Consider the following 6,689-nt stretch of genomic DNA (forward strand, 5'->3'; position numbering starts at 1 on the left):
ATGGCAATTTGCATATACTCCAGAATGTTATGAAAAGTGATCAGATGAATTGCAATTAATTGCAAAGTCCCTCTTTGCCATGCAAATGAACTGAATCCCCAAAAAACATTTCCACTGCATTTCAGCCCTGCCACAAAAGGACCAGCTGACATCATGTCAGTGATTCTCTCGTTAACACAGGTGTGAATGTTGACAAGGAAAAGGCTGGAGATCACTCTGTCATGCTGATTGAGTTTGAATAACAGACTGGAAGCTTCAAAAGGAGGGTGTTGCTTGGAATCATTGTTCTTTCTCTGTCAACCATGGTTACCTGCAAGGAAACACGTGCCGTCATCATTGCTTTGCACAAAAATGGCTTCACAGGCAAGGATATTGCTGCCAGTAAGATTGCACCTAAATCAATAATTTATCGGATCATCAAGAACTTCAAGGAGAGCGGTTCAATTTTTGTGAAGAAGGCTTCAGGGCACCCAAGAAAGTCCAGCAAGTGCCAGGACCGTCTCCTAAAGTTGATTCAGCTGCAGGATCGGGGCACCACCAGTACAGAGCTTGCTCAGGAATGGCAGCAGGCAGGTGTGAGTGCATCTGCACGCACAGTGCGGCGAAGACTTTTGGAGGATGGCCTGGTGTCAAGAAGGGCAGCAAAGATTCCACTTCTCTCCAGGAAAAACATCAGGGACAGACTGATATTGTGCAAAAGGTACAGGGATTGGACTGCTGAGGACTGGGGTAAAGTCATTTTCTCTGATGAATCCTTTTTCCGATTGTTTGGGCATCCGGAAAAAAGGTTGTATGGAGAAGACAAGGGGAGCGCTACCATCAGTCCTGTGTCATGCCAACAGTAAAGCATCCTGAGACCATTCATGTGTGGGGTTGCTTCTCAGCCAAGGGAGTGGGCTCACTCACAATTTTGCCTAAGAACACAGCCATGAAAAAAGAATGGTACCAACACATCCTCCGAGAGCAACTTCTCCCAACCATCCAGGAACAGTTTGGTGATGAACAATGCCTTTTCAATGCCTTTTCCTTGCCATAAGGCAAAAGTGATAACTAAGTGGCTCGGGGAACAAAACATCGATATTTTGGGTCCATGGCCAGGAAACTCCCCAGACCTTAATTCCATTGAGAACTTGTGGTCAATCCTCAAGAGGTGGGTGGACAAACAAAAACCCACAAATTCTGACAAACTCCAAGCATTGATTATGCAAGAATGGGCTGCCATCAGTCAGGATATGGCCCAGAAGTTAATTGACAGCATGCCAGGGCGGATTGCAGAGGTCTTGAAAAAGAAGGGTCAACACTGCAAATATTGACTTTTTGCATCAACTTCATGTAATTGTCAATAAAAGCCTTTGACACTTATGTAATGCTTGTAATTATACTCAAAAGACACTGAAGCAGCAAACTTTGTGAAAATTAATATTTGTGTCATTCTCAAAACTTTTGGCCACGACTGTATATAGTGTATGTCTGTACTAGTATGGAAATTTAGGTAATTATATGAAATGCAATATATTTCTGAATGATTACCCTGTGTATCCTATAAATCGATTCATAAAGAAAAAAGGCAGAGATTGGGAGAGGGGTATGAAAAAGTTGAAGACTTTAAGTATCCCTTTGAGAACAGTCAAGAATTAAGCAGTGGATGGTCTATCATCCTAGACACAGTAGATCAGGCCAGCATCACTGAGGTGCATGGCTCAACACCCAGTGGCCAAAACCTTCCATTTAGTTTGCAACAGAGTAGTGAAGTAATAAAGAAGTGCTTGATGCAGCAAAGAACTGGAAAACCTATAGGCCTATCTAACCAGCTTTAGCCAGACAGTGGAAAACCTACCACTGTAGAGAAGATTACCTTTGACCTTGCTGGATGAATACACAAGCAAATGCCCGAAGCCACACTAATGCTAGAACTTCAAAAATAATGTCAAAAAGTATATATTACAGTTTTTATCTTGGGAATAGACTGTTCTCTCTACTATCGCACGGCAAGCGGTACCTATGCACCAAGTCTGGAACCAACAGGACCCTGAACACCTTCTACCCCCAAGCCATAAAACTACTAAATAGTTAACCAATAGCTATCAGGACTATCTGCATTTATCCTTTTTGCAACTCTTTTGACTCATCACATACGCTGCTGTTACTTTTTATTATCTATCCTGTTGCATAGTCATGTTATCCCTACCTATATGTACATATCTACCCCAATGACCTTGTACCCCTGCACATCGACTCGGTACTGATACCCTGTGTAAATTACAGTGGTGGAAAAAGTACCCAATTGTCATACTTGAGTAGGAATACAGATACCTTAAAAGAAAATGACTAAAGTAAAAGTGAAAGTCACCCAGTAAAATCCTACTTGAGTAAAAGTTAAAACGTTTTTGGTTTTAAATATACTTAAGTACCAAAAGTAAAAGTATATTTAATAATTATGTCTGAGTGTTGAAGTGTGGCCCTGGCTATCCGTAAAGTTAAAAAACAAGAAAATTGTGCATTCTGGTTTACAAACAACAAAGCATTTGTGTTTAGTGAGTCCGCCAGATCAGATGCAGTAGGGATGACCAGGTATTTTCACTTTAAGTGCGTTAATTCAACCATTTTCCTGTCCTGCTAAGCATTCAAAATGTAACGAGTACTTTTGGGTGTAAGGGAAAATGTATGGAGTAAAAAGTACATTACTTTCTTCAGGAATGTTGTGAAGTAAAAGTAAAAGTCGTCCAAAATATTAAAGTACAGATACCCCAAAAAACTACTTAAATAGTACTTTAAAGTATTTTTACTTAAGCACTTTACACCACTGGTATATAGCCAAGTTATCGTTACTTGTGTATTTATTCCCCATTTATTATTTTTAAATTATTTCTCTATTTTCTCTCTGCATTGTTGGGAAGGGCATGTAAGTAAGCATTTCACTGTTAGTCTATACCTGTTGTTTACGAAGCATGTGACAAATGACATTTGATTTGAACCCATTTGGCAGGGTCACCTATCAATATCTGAAGACCCATGTTTCTGTTGGTCATTCCAAAATAGTGTCTGCAGCTTCCTGACTTGTAATTTGGGCACTATTTACTTAAGGGAGGGGTGTGTTCTAGTGGAAATGTCTGATCTATGCATGAGTACTAGCCTGGGTGTAATTCTGTTTTTGTCTTATTCATCATGACAACGACAGAGCAGAAAAAGACTGGCACTCTGGCTATGTGAGTACAGCTGCGAGACCCTACACAGCTGCGAGACTGTGCACAGCGAGACCCTGCTATAGCCTCCTCATTATGACCTGATCACAGGTAAGGGATACATTGATTTCTGTCTTTCTCACATTGTTTGATTGTTCCAGTAGCCATGTGAATTAACCCACTTGACACAGATGTCAATTCAATGTCTATTCCACTTTGGTTCAAGGTAATTTCATTGAAATGACTTGTAAACAACATTGATTCAACCAGTGTGTGACCAGTGGGAAGATACTACACAGTACTCATCCTGGCAATGCAAGACTATATAGCTGTATTCCTCCCGATTCACATTATTCTGCACACAGAAAATATCCCCTTGTATGTTATACCAAGTGGCCCAAATCTGGCCATAACATATAGGTCATCATATGAGGTTGCAATTCAGAATAAAACATTCCCAATTATTCAAATGTAAAGCTATACATTAAGTAATTGACCCATTATTGTCTGTCTGATAGCCTCTACATTTACAGTGAAACTAATGGGTGTTTAAATGGATGTGGAGCTTTATCGTGGACAATGGCATCATTAGGCCTGGGCTTCCAGCGATACAGCCCCAAATGTTTTTGATCCAGCCCCGAAACCTTCTGATGGTCTAAGAATTGCACAATTTCAGGCTGTATGTCTGAAATTAGTTCCCAAAACGGTGTATCACTTACACACTAAGTAGTATGCCATAACGGAAAACTGAGCACAGCTTCGTGACTGTCATGGTTTCACCATTACTTTACTGAAAACCGTGTATCCCTAGCCCAAACCGTTCAAAGGATATTATCCATTTTACTGGAGCTATATTGGGTGGGGTTTTTCTGTCGCGAATTCGCAGGAAGCAATTGATAAATAAACAATGTCCCGGGCCATTATAAAATTAGGCTACTCACAAACTGCAAATTAGCTTACAGTGCATTCGGAAAGTATTCAGACCCCTTGACTTTTCCCATTGTGTTACGTTAGTCTTTTTCTAAAATTGTTTAAATAAATGTTTTCCCTCATCAATCTACAAACAATACCCCATAATGACAAAGCGAAAACAGGTTTTTAGAAAAGGCAGAAAATGTATTTTTTTTTTTAAATACAGAAATAACATATAACTCATAAGTATTTAGACCCTTTGCTATGAGACTCGAAATTGAGCTCAGGTGCATCCTGTTTCCATTGATCATCCTTGAGATGTTTCTACAACTTGATTGGAGTCCACCTGTGGTAAATTAAACTGATTGGACATGATTTGTAAAGGAACACATCTGTCTATATAAAGTCCCACAGTTGACAATGCATGTCAGAAAAAACCCAAGCCATGAGGTTGAAGGAATTGTCCGTAGAGCTCCAAGACCGGATTGTGTCGAGGCACAGAGCTGGGGGAGGGTACCAAAAAATGTCTGCAGCATCATGGCTTGGTTTTTGCTCTGACATGCACTGTAAACTATGGGACATTATATAGACAGGTGTGTGCTTTTACAAATCATGTCCATTCAATTGAATTTACTGCAGGTGGACTCGTATCAAGTCATAGAAACATCTCAAGGATGATCAATGGAAACAGGACGCACCTGAGGTCAATTGAGTCTCATAGGAAAGGCTGTGAATACTTATGTAAATATGGTGTTTCTGGGGGGGGTATACATTAGCAAAAAAAAATTCTAAACATGTTTTTGCTTTGTCATTATGGGGTATTGTGTGCAGATTGAGGGCCTAAACATTTTTTTTTAATAAGGCTAAGGTAACAAAACGTGGAAAAGGTCAAGGGGTATTGTATTCTTTCTGAATGCACTGTGTATATACACATTGTTGCTAGCACATTTGTAATCATTACAATTGTATATATATATATATATATATATATATACGCTATTTTTTCAATATTACAATTATTTATTTTATGCAATGCTCCATCACTCTCCTTGGTCAAATAGCCCTTACACAGCCTAGAGGTGTGTTGGGTCATTGTCCTGTTGAAAAACAAATGATAGTCCCACTAAGCACAAACCAGATGGGATAGTGTATTGCTGCAGAATGCTGTGGAAGACATGCTGGTTAAGTGTGCCTTGAATTCTAAATATATCATCCATTCACCTACTCTGCGTCTCACAAAGACACGGCGGTTGAACCAAAAATCTCAAATTTGGACTCCAGACCAAAGGACAGATTTCCACCGGTCTAATGTCCATTGCTTGTGTTTCTTGGCCCAAGCAAGTCTCTTCTTCTGATTGGTGTCCTTTAGTAGTGGTTTCTTCACAGCAATTTGACCATGAAGGCCTGATTCACTCTCCTCTGAACAGTTGATGTTGAGATGTGTCTGTTACTTGAACTCTGTGAAGCATTTATTTGGGATGCAATTTCTGAGGCGGGTAACTCTAATGAACTTATCCTCTGCAGCAGAGGTGACTCTGGGTCTTCCTTTCCTGTGGTGGTCCTCATGAGAACCAGTTTCAACATAGCACTTGATAGTTTTTGCAACTGCACACATTTTCCAGATTGACTGACCTTCATGTCCTAAAGTAATGATGGACTGTTGTTTCCCTTTGATTATTTGAGCTGTTCTTGCCATAATATGGACTTGGTATTTTACCAATTAGGGCTATCTTCCGTATACCACCCCAACGTTGTCACAACACAACTGATTGGCTCAAACGCATTCACTTTTAACAAGGCACACTGTTAATTGAAATGCATTCCAGGTGACTACCTCATGATGCTGATTGAGAGAATGCCAAAGCTGTCATCAAGGCAAAGGGTGGCTACTTTGAAGAATCTAAAATCTATTTTGATTTGTTTAATACTTTTTTGGTTACTACACGATTCCAAATGTGTTATTTCATAGTTTTGATGTCTTCACTATTAACAATTATTTTAGAAAATAGTAAAAAACCACAAAATAACCATTGAATGAGTAGGGGTGTCCAAACTTTTTACTGGTACTGTATATAAAATAACTGGATTAGATTATTCAATATTCATACTGATAATGATATACAATAAGAAGAAAACAAATGATAATAAATATTTTACTAAAATGCAGTGTCCTATAATCAGGCTTAGGTGACTACCTCCAGGCTCCTAGGTAACTATAGATTTTCAAAGCAAAAACAGAAATCTCATGGATCAAATGGAAATGTCACTTATTGAACAATCAAATGATTGCAATAGCTTTGAATGACGGTTAGGAAGGCTACATCTGTGGGCCAAGAAACATATATGCCTTAGAAATACTAATAGATTAACAAACACAATGGCATAAAATGTATTTGATGGCTGTGAATTGTCAACTGATACACTTGATTTCTATTTCACAAGCAATATTTTTGCATGTGGATCACTTCAAACTAAATTGGGAATAGGCTAATACAAAACAGATTAGAACACAGTGAAGCACATTGGACAGCCTGAGAAAATCAACTATAGGTTACCAAGTGTTGCAATCTAATAAACTAAATCATTTTGGAGTAT

Source organism: Salmo salar, chromosome ssa06 (genome assembly GCF_905237065.1).
Source record: "Salmo salar chromosome ssa06, Ssal_v3.1, whole genome shotgun sequence".
In the NCBI taxonomy this organism is placed as follows: domain Eukaryota; kingdom Metazoa; phylum Chordata; class Actinopteri; order Salmoniformes; family Salmonidae; genus Salmo; species Salmo salar.